Source organism: Tachypleus tridentatus, chromosome 10 (assembly GCF_004210375.1).
Source record: "Tachypleus tridentatus isolate NWPU-2018 chromosome 10, ASM421037v1, whole genome shotgun sequence".
NCBI classification, from domain to species: Eukaryota; Metazoa; Arthropoda; class Merostomata; order Xiphosura; family Limulidae; genus Tachypleus; species Tachypleus tridentatus.
This window is the reverse complement of record NC_134834.1, coordinates 132,644,439-132,657,916: the sequence shown is the minus strand read 5'-3', so window position 1 is coordinate 132,657,916 and position 13,478 is coordinate 132,644,439. Positions and strand designations below refer to the sequence as shown.

The 13,478-nt window shown below is 33.0% G+C and overlaps 1 protein-coding gene across 3 annotated transcripts in view; it reads left to right on the top strand.

The window, feature by feature from the left end:
- Positions 1-13,478, top strand: part of LOC143230343 (twist-related protein 2-like) — a 71,843-nt gene that overhangs the window by 46,093 nt on the left and 12,272 nt on the right. The window contains exon 2 of one of the 3 annotated variants that reach the window (XM_076463754.1): positions 7,714-10,182. The exons of the other annotated variants lie outside the window; for them this stretch is intronic. The gene's annotated coding sequence lies outside the window, so the exon portion shown is untranslated. Of the gene's footprint in view, positions 1-7,713; positions 10,183-13,478 lie in introns of those variants that run through there. 3 annotated transcript variants of the gene reach the window in all.

The following is a 13,478-nucleotide window of genomic DNA, read 5'->3' as shown; positions in this document are numbered from 1 at the left end:
AATCAACAACTTTAGAATTTGACCAGGAACGTTATTGATTTTGAATATTACAAACCGTTTTACTTTAGTGAATTTCTTCGGACGTAATTGTTTCTAAAAGAACATTAAATATCTTTGCTTGGGGCCCAGCATGGCCAGGTGGGTTAAGGCGTGCGACTTGTAATCTGAGGGTTGCGGGTTCGTATTCCCGTCGCACCAAACATGCTCGCCCTTTCATCTGTGGGGGCGTTATAAGGTGACGGTCAATCCCACTATTCATTGGTAAAAGAGTAGCCCAAGAGTTGGAGGTGGGTGGTGATGACTAGCTGCCTTTCCTCTAGTCTTACACTACTAAATTAGGGACGGCTAGCACAGATAGCCCTTGAGTAGCTTTGTGCGAAATTCAAAACAAACTCGTTGTTGTTCCTAAGTTACCGTGGGTCGCTTTTCTATAATTTTATATAGCTCGTGTTGAACTATGTTAAAATTCCGCATGAAAGTAACTAGTAAAAAATACCAAATCTTTCTGTAACGAATGTAAATTTAACAGTATTTGGCATTCCTCTGTTCTATGTATGAATTGGGCAAGTAATTCCTTGATTATTGTTAAATCACCAAAAATGCCGCCAAATAAAAGTGTGATGTAACAAAAGCTGCTGTGTTTCGCATGAATAAAAGGATAAAGTAATATATATATATCAAACTCATTGAAGAATTATCCAAAAGTAATTTTTAAGGTGCAATAACAACAAAATAATATGAAAGAAACTAAAGCAACTTTTCGAGATTGCAGCATGTACACATCTTTATAAGAGGATGTACATTCCGGGCCTAAATGACGATAAAAAGAACCGTCTTTATCCTCAGGAGAGGTTCCAGATATTTGACATATCTTCCCACGCGGATTCTCCGTGACTCTGCTGCTGTTTTTGTATTTGTCATAGTAACGATAATCTTGGAACGTTCTACTTGGTAATTTTGGGATCATGTTTGTAGCCATATCATGGGTACAGCTCGTGTTTGGATGATGAAGGGATGAACACGATGTCCTGCGCGTTTGTTCATTATGGAGATTTTTCCTAGTCGTCCTGTCGGCTTTCTTCTGTAACAAATCTGCCTAACGCCCAAACTGACCCTCCCATCGATAAACATTACATTTCCGCGTATTGGTCAAACCACCCGAAGCGCGTAAAGGTCTTCTAACCTTCTGCTCATCGTTAGACTTTGATTAGTTGGTATTAGTAAGACGTTAAACAGACATCTCCCAGATCTGCGCTTCTCATAGGCGCGTGCGTACTACAGTCTCGTGATTTCTGTTCGCTAGTAATTAGTCAAACTTGACTGGGCTAGGTGAAACATGTACTTGCTTCGAGACACTGAGTCTAGAAAAGTCTTAACATTAAAGTTATTTCCGAAAGTACTTCCAAGAAAAAAATGTCAAAGTTAGCACGAACTGAATCAAAACTGTGTGACTGTTAACGGCTTGTGTCACTTCTTAGTAGAATGTTGAACTATTTATGTATGAAAAAAATTGACAAAGTGAAAAAAGAAGGAATTATATATATATATACACAAATCACATACAGACTGTGTAAAAAGTATTTTGTTACAGATTTATTAAGTAAATGACAAATACTTTATTGCTTTATGTTGTATATTTCTACTGTATTTTGTGACAGTGTACGTCAACTGCCCCAAAAGTACGAAAGAAACGACAACTAAATGTTATTCTTAGCCATTGTCTCCCTTTCACCATCTTCTGAGTAATATACTCTAACGTCGGAAATATGTGCAGTTTTGGGGTCAAAAACCAAACAAATAAAAGAACTAGGTCATATACCCTAACTGGTACATTTACTTACGATAGGGGAAAAACAGCAAACAAATTAGTAAGATAATATACTTATATATGGTATTTTAAAATCAAAAATGTATTCTGAATAAAGACTTTATCTACTGCATTATTATTTTGTTATTCGAAACTCTTGTTAACAGGTGTTTTATTATGCGTGAATATACTTTAGTAAAGAATACACCAGTACATAGTTATGTAACTGTTATTACAGAAATCAAAACATAAGTTTAATTAATTTCGTGTATATCGAAGGAGAAAGACATGAAAAAGCAATTTTTAGTAGGATTTTATGCTCTGTAATTCCATTACTGGAATTGAAATTACAGAAATTCACAGATTTGAGAATAAATTAAGGTTTAAGTGTTCTAAGGTTATGATTTTCACTCTTCTTTCAGCGATGTGACAGAAAAGTTATGCCAAGCCATACCACCCACGACAAGATTTTTTTAAATAGTTTTCTTCGTTTTGCGGAAAGACTGATTTTTTCTTTGTGTTCAGCAACTTTACTGGTCAGAAATGATTATCATATTATTGACATAAGTTGTTTTATAAGTAGAAGTATTAAAGGCGATGTACTGTGAATTCAGCATTTTCCTGAATTGTAAAAATTTCTGTAAGTAGAAATCAGTAGTTTTCAAACGTTGAACATTGAATTATTTGTTTTATTTTAACTTTTTAAAATTCAATAACAGTGGCGGTTGGAAGCGCAATGCTTGGGGATTATACGAGTTTAAAATTAAATACATACACGAACATTTTATTTATACGTACCATTCATTTCCTTAACGCAGGACGTTTCGCAGTCGGTTTATCTCAGCCATTGCGTCGCCTGCTAACGACCAGTAGGTGGAAGTTAATGCTTAGATCATAGTGGATCAAACCTCTTCTTAGGTTAGTCCTCTCTATTTGTTTGTTGTTGTTGAGTCGGATGTGTTGATTTATAGTAAGCAGTAAGAAGATTAAAATAGAAAGTCTGCCCAACTCTGTATATGTCTTCAGGTTCAATTTTCACTTAATTAACTTGTGAATTGAATAACATGTTAGCGTTAAATGAGGTTATTTTCTTAACAATAAAATGTAGAAGGTGAAAGTATTCAGGTTTAGAATTAGTTTATATTATAATGACAGTTTATTAGTGTTTCATATCTATATGACTCTTCACATTCACCACATTTAGAAGCTAGCTGTTGGAATAGTGACTGTATTTGTAACTGAAACTATATACCACTGGACTTCATAAACGTTTAGAATGATATAGGTTAGTTGTTTCTCATTTATAGCTTAAAAGACAATAAAGTCCCTAAACTTCAATTGTAATTCCAATGAATAGTTGCGATAGCTAGAATAAATTAACTGTGTTATAGATTTTCAATCTGCGGTTTAATATGTTCCCTAAATAATATGTTATTATATATTCCATAAAACTCCCTGGTAAAGTAAATATATAAACCTGCCACTGCCTGGTTGTTTTTGGTTTTTTTTTTTTCAAAGTAGGTGTTTGTTGCTATCGTCATTTGTTTACTTTGTAACATTTTTGCGCGCACAAATGCAAAAAAATATCGCTGAGTCGGAGGCGAACATAGTTTTGTTAAGATCGACTTAGATCTAAGTCGTTGTCTGAGAGCAGTGAGGCCAGACGTGACCACCTAGGCCTAACAGATTGCTGCAAGTGTCAGTGTTGAAATGCCATCTTCTAAAAAGTTTAGCAACATTTTCTAATACTAAATATCCTTGATGTTTTCTCTACTGCAATAAATGACAGATGTACGTCTTGGAATAGACAGATCGCATCGTTATTTAGCTAGCCTGAACTCCATTTCGTTGGTGTTATTTTATCCTTTTCTGTATTTAAAATATTTCACATTTAAAGTGACTTTGAGTTAATACTATATATTTTAAGCTTCGTGAGAACGTTTTTCTTACTTCGATATATTTTTACAAACAATCATCTACATACTTGTATGCCTTACTGAAACGTTCTAAAATTATTAATTTGTTACTAAGTTCACATCTGAAATACATAAAACTTAATTGCTCGTTTGATTATGTACTGGAATACAGGTAAAGTCAGTGCAGGGACAAATCAACCAAACTACCAAAGATACCTTTAGTAAAACAGTATCCTCTACGATCATATATATTGTTTTATAGCAAGTCATATCGGTATATCTGTTATGTCCACCGTGGGGAATCGAATTCCTAATTCTAGCATTGTAAATTCGAAGACTTGCCGCTATCTCACTGGGGGACCACTACGACCGCTCAATGCATTAACATTTCATGTATCATGGATAAGTTAACCAACTTATCACACTTATCCCTAAAACATGACTTCTCATACATTATGGATAAATTAAACTATACTGTAAATTTTCCATTTCCCTTAATTCTAGTATAAATTTGAGTGTTTAGTCGCCCCTTTCCACTCATCCCTATATATAATGAATCTATACCATGACTTCATAAAGGTTTTCATTCACTATAAGATATTTCACAGAAATATTTTTAGGTTTTTAGTAATGATTCGTTTCACACGTAAAGCAAACTTTGTTCACACTTGAAAGTTTTAAAGCGGCTTTTCAGATTATTCCTTCATATTTCCGTTAGAATTCATGATTATCAAATTATGCAAGTTGGAAGTCATTTCCGAACCCACACGAGTTAATTACAGCATCCAAAACAACTTATTTCACACTGCTTGTACAATGATGCTTCCATAATCTTTTGATTGTAAATGTAACAAAAAATAGAACTTTTATCCATAATTCTATCTTTTCTAGTAATCTTTTTGATAATGCAGTCCCACATAAACTTATCCTATTATTAGTTTTGAAAAGAAATAAAAAAACATGTTTTAACATTTTTGAAGAAGATTTAATTAAGGCCAGTTGTTAGTTCCAAGTTATGATAGTAAAATTTTCATATTTTAAACGCAGTTCTTCGGAGTTCTTGTTTAGTTTAAATTATAACCTTTGTCACCAGTAAATGCTCAAGGGTTTGAAACTAAAGAAACACAATCTTCCGTGATAATCCGTGATTAAATTTTGTGAATAACACTTGCCAACAACTAGCGTAATAATGTTAGGCCTAAACTAGCATCTGTTCTCACAACAGTCTTTTCCTTCTATATACGTACTTGAAGAAAAGATGAGCCGACAATTGTCCTTCCGGTCGTGTTGGACACTGGATTTAATGCTAACAGCTGTGAATGGAGATTCACCATAGATCGTATCGTCATCTGTGTTCAGTCATCACGATTGTGTGGGAAACACAGTGATCGTGGAGCGTCTAGTAAGAACTATAGACGTACACAGCTGTCTAACTTCCATTTTAAACGGCTTATAGTTCTCCCGCTGCTCATGAGAAAGATTTAAAATACAGTTTTAAATTAATTATTTCTTTGTTATTTTATACCATTCCTTGCTTCTTTTCTTTACCATTTCGAAATATTTGCAAACTTTTGTCACCAAAATTAGAGTTTACTAGAAAGTCTTCGTAAGTACTACTGTTTACCAAAAGTTGTTCAAGGTATATTCATAAATAATAACCTGCAAAACGTGCTTGGTTATTAATAGACAGTGCATCCGTAGCTTCTGATGTGTCAGATTTTACTGCGTACACCTTTTAGACATCAAGTCATGTAATGTCTACTCTGAAATTATCATGAAGTGTTGTTGAAACTCGAACTTTCCTTAAAACTATAAATATCCCCCATCATTATTCACTTGTTAGTTTATTAATTTTTGAAGTTTATAAATAGTAGCACATGTCATGGTAAACATTTCATCTACTTATATAATATAATTATATATGAGCTGGGATTTTAAGGCATTTCAGGGTAAACACATGAATCTTCATAACTCTCTTAATTACATTATTTTTAATATTGTCCACATATTAATGTGACCCCCCTCCAGGTCCACAGCGACATGTCTTGCTGACTTATACCACTAGAAACCAAATTTCGATACCCGTGGTAGGAACAGCACAGATAGCCATTTGTGTAGTTTTGTGCTTAATAACAAACAACAACAATATTAATTTCAATTATTTAGATCCTTGTTAACAAGTGTATAAATGTGAAACACTTAAGGTATTATGATGAACTTCTATTTAAACTTCAGTATGTTTCTTCTGTTGTCCTCACCATGTTTGATGTGAAACACTTAAGGTATTATGATGAACTTCTATTTAAACTTCAGTATGTTTCTTCTGTTGTCCTCACCATGTTTGATGTGAAACACTTAAGGTATTATGATGAACTTCTATTTAAACTTCAGTATGTTTCTTCTGTTGTCCTTACCATGTTTCAGTGGTAAGTCTGAAGGTTCATAATACTAGAAACCAGATTTCGATACCCATGGTGGAAAAAAAAGCACAGAAAGTACGTTGTGTAGATTTGTGCTTGACAACAGTTACTTTACCGGGCAAAAGAGTAAAAGAAAAAAGCATTGTACTTGGCAAGTCAGGTAGTTTAACAATTACGGGAATGTTAATTTAGAAAGTGTTGTTACATGTATTGTAACATAGCTAATGGTGTTGATGCATTTTCCACTGTAAAAAAAAAAAAAAAAGAAATATTTATTTAGGTTAAGAAATGAAGGCAGAAAGGAAACTTATTTTATATCATTATAATAAGTCTTAGAATATCCTATTTCTTTTACAAGTTAGTTGGAATTCTAAAAGATCTTAAAAATGTACTTTCTCTTATCTTTATAAATTCCCCTCTGTTCTAGTTTATTTATGCAAAACACAAAATACCAATTTCAACATTTTGAACACTTTAAAAAAGTTTTCTTCGGAAACAGCTTGTTGTTGCTGTTTTCTATTTAATTAACTTTTGTAATTAAATAAGCAATTTATTCATCTATGAAAAGAAAAAGATATATGCATATATTTTTATTTATTTTCATACTCTTAATTTGTCATATGTTTTCAAAATTAAATATTCTAATCCTTTTAATTCATATATTAAACTCTCAATTCTCTGCCTAGGTTTGCTTTGTTTTTCTATTGTCTTGGTTTTTGTGTGTCCTGTTGAGAGTGTCGAAACTCATCGGTAGCAGTTTCCAAAACTATCCATGCGATATTTTTTAGCTAAGTCAGCGAACTTACAACACTAAATATTGTAGTTCGATTCTCCATGGTTGACAGAGCGCAGATAGTCCATTGTATAACTTTTCGCTAAACGCGAGCTTCAATTACATTTTTATCAAGTATATAAAATATTCTATGTTTATACCTTGAATTAATAATCTTTTTCCAGTAAAATAATCACTAATGTGATGATACTGTTAAGGCAGAAAACTCACAAAAGAGTAATAAATATTTATGTTGAAAGAAGTTCTCGAATTTTCTCTAAACGTAAGTTACATTTTATTAAAAAAAACCAAAACAACTTATGAGATTCAGTTAATTTCAGATAATTAATACCGTAAATATAACACAAAGATGCATATTAAGCAATAATATTGATGTTTTGACTTATTACTTTGTCAGGAAATGCATTCGGAGACCATTGTTAAATGTTTATTTTTTTAGTTATAACCTAGATCTGCTGACTCTCTCTCACTTTCCTTCTTTTTTTTTTTTACCAGATTTACCGTCATATATCTAATATTATTTGAATCCTTCCATAGGGGGATAAAATCCATTAGTATAATTGTTGTTGTTTTGAATTAAGCACAAAGCTACACAATGGGCTATCTTTGCTCTGCCCAGCACGGATATCGAAACCCGATTTTTAGTGTTGTAAGTCCGCAGACATACCGCTGAGCCACTGGTGGGCTTATAATTGATAAAATTTTTGTTAACATATAAGCTTTATTTCTGTATGTGTAGAAGTCTTTATTAATTTAGTAAACTATTAAACCTTCCAGGGCAAAATAAAAGAAGAAATGAAAACAAGAGCCAACTTCACCAGCTAGGATCTTTCTTTTTTTTTTTTCTGGTGATCACTATGACGATCATTAATCGTCATTCTAAAAATAATACGATTTTAAGAAAAAACAAACTGGAATTGATACGGAGATGTACAAAATGAAGAATTTCTTCAATTTTTAACAACCTTTTTTCTTCGCAGTCTTTTCATTTTGAGCTTTAAGTGAATAGGGAAGCATATTAAAGAAAAAGTTTAAAAGTATCTTCTCACGTTTTTCACGAGCATATGATAAAAATTGGCATGAAAATAAAATCTGAGGTCAGATTCATCGTAAAATATTGGCAGAAGACGTGTAATATAGAAATAACGGTTATGTTGTTGTTTTTTGCATAAAATTTTGAGAACGAACGTTAACGGAAGTCATAAAATAAGGTTTATTTGATTCAGATATTCACGAAAACTACATAAGAGCTATCTGCGCTAGTTGTCCCATATTTTGAACTGAGAGACTATACGGAAGAAGCACCTATGCCAGCTCTTAGGCTACTCTGATCGAATAGTGGGATTTGACCATCACTCTTATAACACACCCACGATCTCAAAATACGGAACGCAATTTTATGGCAGTGAAACTATACCCATATGAATAAGATAAATTTAGGAATAACTGTTTCGGTTTCCTACGCTTTTTTGCTTTATTCGAAATCCACATCCCTCTAGTAATTTTAACTTGAAACACACGAGTTAAAATAAAACTATACTTTTGGCAAAAACGACAGATCTGCATACTTATAACAGCTAAAGCTACAGTCGAAGAAGAGCAAACGTACTGTTGTAAACTTGTACAAAATATTAAATATTCTACCCGAGATGGTTCGATTGTTTTCTCCACTAGTTTTGTTTCTGTTACTACAAACCCTTTAAAAAGTCCGTTAAATACGCCTGAAAGAAGTGTATTATCATTCCTATAAGTAATAACTTCTTGAAATTGTAAAAAAAGAAGTAAAAAGAACTTGAAAAGCAAATTTCATATATCACACGGGAAAAATGCATTTTAAATACAAGTGTGTTTTCTTATAGCGAAGCCACAGCGGACTATTTGTTTTGGCTACTGAAGGGAATAACTCCCCTGATTTTAGCATTGTAAATCCGAAGACTTACCGCAGTCCCATCAGGAGACGCAAGCTAATTAGAAATGCTCTTAAATGATGTGTGGCTAACGTTATAAGATTGAATATTGATCGACTTTTATTATTATTAGTAAACTATATTGTTTATGCAAAGTAAGTTTCTATTAGAGTAATCACAGTTCTTACAATAGCATAAATGTATGCAAAGAAAAAATAATTCTGTGGTGAAACCAGATAAAAAAAAAAACATATAATTTTTGCTTCTATTTTCTCTTTTAATAAAACCCGGTTGTTAGTGTTGTAAGTCCAATTGGGTATTTTACTATGAAGTTTCGTGTTAGCTCAAATCTCCGTCATCGAGCGTACTCACCCTTTCAGCCGTGAGAACGTTATAATGTGTCAATCAACTACTCGTTGACAAAAGAGTAAACCAACAGTTAGCAATGAGTTGAGTTGACTAGCTGCCTTCCTATCACAACTAAATTATGGATAGCTAGCACAGATAGTCCTCGCGTAGCTTTGCGTAAAATTCCAAACAAAAAACTTAAGACTGTGTCTAGTTTTTTTTCGCTATCTCAATGGTCATTTAATTCAAAGACTTATACTAAAAATGGGTAACTTTAGACAATAATTTAAAGAATTTCAGAGAATACGTGCATCGATATTATCAACGACAATATTTATTTGTTATTAGAAAAACTGTACTGTGACACCTCAGGGATCATGCTACAAATTTTAAGGTCATATGATCTCAATCTAACAAGTCAGCTAACAAGCACTTGAGCTCGTAACGGATTTACCGTTATAAGTTTTTTTTAATATCTACGTGTGTTTTAATTTTATATATGTGACATATGTTGGATATTTATTGCGCAAATCCCACCTGTTATTTAAATTTGTAGAAGATTCACTAGAGTAAGAATCAACAATATTTGTTTTACGAAAACGATAGCGTGTTTTCGAATATTGTTGAAGATTCGAGAATCTTGTATGTTTGGTATATAAAACCGACGCGCCGAGAGACAGTTATTATTACTGATCAACTACAGTCACTAAACTATAGGCCTCAGTGTGATTAACTCTCATTAATCGGAAAAATACAGAATTTGATCAGGAGATTTTATAGATTTCGAAAATTACAAACCGTTCACCTTTAGTAAATTAATTTCGGACGTTAGTATTTTTACGAGACAATTAAATATCTTCATTGGAAAAAGTCAGCGACGTAAGAACAACCAAGCTAGTTAGTTTAAGCAAAATGTGACAATATCAACTCAGAATTAATTTGTCCTTTGTGGACCTGGATTCGATAAAATATTCAGTTCTAGACCGGATAAAAAACTCAGTATTGTCTGTAAGTTTGTAAAACTGTTGTAAAGAAATCATTATTTGTAATAACCGTTATTATAAATTGTAATGTTTTTGTACATTAAAATATATTTGTGTTAAGAAAAAAATAGTGTGTCTCAGTCTTGTTGGCAAATATCATAAGTTTGATACACATTGCGATTCAATTAACTTCTAAATGAAAATCAAGATTTTCGGCTATTTGGAATCGTAATACGTAATGCACGTAATACAGGGTGTTCCGAAAGTCACTTTGCAATTATATATTTATTAATAGACAAAATTGCACAGTGACTTTCCGAACACCCTGTATAAATCAGAGACTAGTCCGAGATACATTATACTACGTAATAAGATTGAACGCCAAATAGAGTTTCACGTATAACATCAGAAATTCCAAATATTGTACAGATATCTTGCTAAGAGCTCGGTTAAAAATAAAACAAAGATGTTCCATACGCTTGGTATTTTTTTATACATACGCGTTCTCATACAAATGTGCAGAATAAGCTAATAAACTAACCCGTTGAAATCCGGCCAAAGATATCGTTGTAAAAACAGGAAATTGTAAGCTGCTTTCTTGCTGATTTAGTAAATTTGGTTGTTTTTTTTTAAGTCTACTGACATGTGACTGTCTCGAATGTACGATAATCCTGAGCTAGATTTTCTCCTGTGTGTTTATATCTCACCAGGAGAAAGAGGAATACCTAATTGGGCATCGTCTTGTTTCGTTATCACGTATTTTCACAACACTCTTCCTCACGTACGTACATACATTCATCTACTTCACGTACGTACATACATACATCTACCTCAAAACACTGGAGTCCAAATAAGGCTTCAACATACGTAGTACAGCTAGAGAAAATACACTACAGGCTTATGAATAGAATAAATGGGTTGTCTATTCTCGCTAAAAATCTTCTCTGATTTAAAGTACATTGAGAATTTGGGGAAGAACAAAATAAGAGAATTACATCTTGTAACATGAAGCAAGCAGACGAGGTCTCGAGTAGGAAAAGTATGTTGTTCTTAGAAATTTAATATCCCCTATCCGTAGTTTAGAGGATGAAACGCCCACGTGAAATGGATCATTAGCTTAAGATGGGATTTGTTTTGTACATCGTGCTTTATATTAGCCTTCATAGGTAAAAGCAAGCAAGTTAATTCGGTACATAACACTAACAGTGTCGATATATATATATAAACATAATGAAAATTATCAGACTAACGAACATTACGTATGTGCATCACATTCATTATATACACATATATATAATACTTTTTCATAAATGATAAACAATTCCTTGTATTTTCTATAGTATACTTTTGCATTAGTGATGTTATAAATTATTATAGCGTAAATAGTCATTGTGTGAAAAACAGATATAAAAGTTATGTTTTACAATTATGCAGTTCACTAGAAACAACAGTTAGTTGTTTTTGAAGAGTAAAGCTCATATTCAATTTATTAATAACTTACGTAAAAATATTAATTCACAATAGGACTTAAAATTAATCACGTGACGCATATTATGCTGTACTTTTGGGTATTCTTGTCTAAATGGAAACAACTAAACTAAACAATTTTAACACAATTCCTGCCGAAACTTAAATGTTGATAAATAACATTTCAGCTTTCGCCAAGCATGCTACCTTACAAAGACGCAACCAGCCTCTTAATGTACGTAGGGTCTGCTAGGGAGAAAACGCTAATTACGTGTCCTAATAACGAGTCTAAACCTTTTTTTCAATAAGAGATACGGTGCTCGTTCGTTAGTTAGTTTAACTCAATTTAGTTGTGTTAAGAAGTTTCAAGTCCCACCTAGTATATTGATAAATTGTATTATTACACAAAAATGCGCGATACTAACAAAATTCCATCTTAACAAGCACCATGGTAACTGCAACAATTCTTTCGGGTACCCAATTACTATCTTGTTTACTTGCTGAGTTTAACCTGATTCACCAGTTTAGTTTTAAATTGTTTCTAGCGTTTGCCGTTTTCAAATGATTATAATTATTATAGACTTATAAAATTTGCTGATAAATTCGCATTTGGTGACGTGAGTTATTAACTATGAAGAATTATAATAGTTTTTTTTACTAAAACCTGGTGATCGAGCGTGACCTTGTAATTAGCGTGCTCAGCCCGTGAATTTCGAGGGTTCATGGTTAGCAGCCCGTTGCTGCAAATTAAAGTTCCATACTTTGGAGCCGTGGTTGCTATATATGAGTAAGGGTCAAGTTCCCCCATTCGGTCATTTGGTGCCATGTAAGAGTAAGGGTCAAATTCTCCCCATTCGGCCATTGGGTGCTATATAATCAAACAGAAACAGCCCAATAACTGGCGGTTGATACTGTTGACTGCCTGCCTTCCATCTAGTCTATCAGTTCAAATTGAAGGTGCGCTATGCGCAGATAGCCCTTATATGGCTTTGCACGAAACTTCTAAATAAGAAAAACAACAATAAAATGTACTGAAAGCGTGCAACTGTGAAGCGATTTGCAGGATAGTATTAACATATTTTATTATAAATGTGTACAAAAGAGTCTACTGCCAGACGTACCAGATATTTTCGATGATGTTAAAGTAATAAAATACGAAATATGTAGAATTCCTTTGCCCCCACAGTAACACATGGTATATCTGCGGACTTACAACGCTAGAAATCGGGTTTAGATACCGGTGGTGGGAAGAGCACAAATGACACATTGTGTATCTTGGTCCTTTACTTCAAACAAATCTATGGATGTAAATAATTTATAGGTTTAGCTGTGCGAATCTATTACTGTATAAGTAATAAAAAAAAAAAAAAAGATAAAGCAGAATAAACAGTCTAGTTTAATGGGATTTTTTGAAAGTCACAAAGGGAGAACATCTTATAAACTAGTAGAGTAATTGAACTTAGTTAATTGCCTGTCCCTAATTACAGCTGAAAGGGCAATCATGTTCTGTGACGGTATTCGAGCCCATGAGTCGATCAACCTAATCACCAGGTTTGTCAAGACTAGTTACGAAAGGGAAGATATTTTGATATTAAATCATCATACCTGATATAGAAATAGATTAGGAGAACTTATTATATGAATAAAGTTGCCATATGTGTAATAAGGAGTGCCTACAGTGAACTGTTCCTTTTTTTGGAAATAGTAATGAGTCTCACTGGTGTGTCAACGTATGTTCTAATGCAGTATACGGATTTACACAATATATTTATGTAGTTGGAATACTCAGCACCATAGAATATTTAGTGTTAAACAACATATATTTTTTTACATTAGT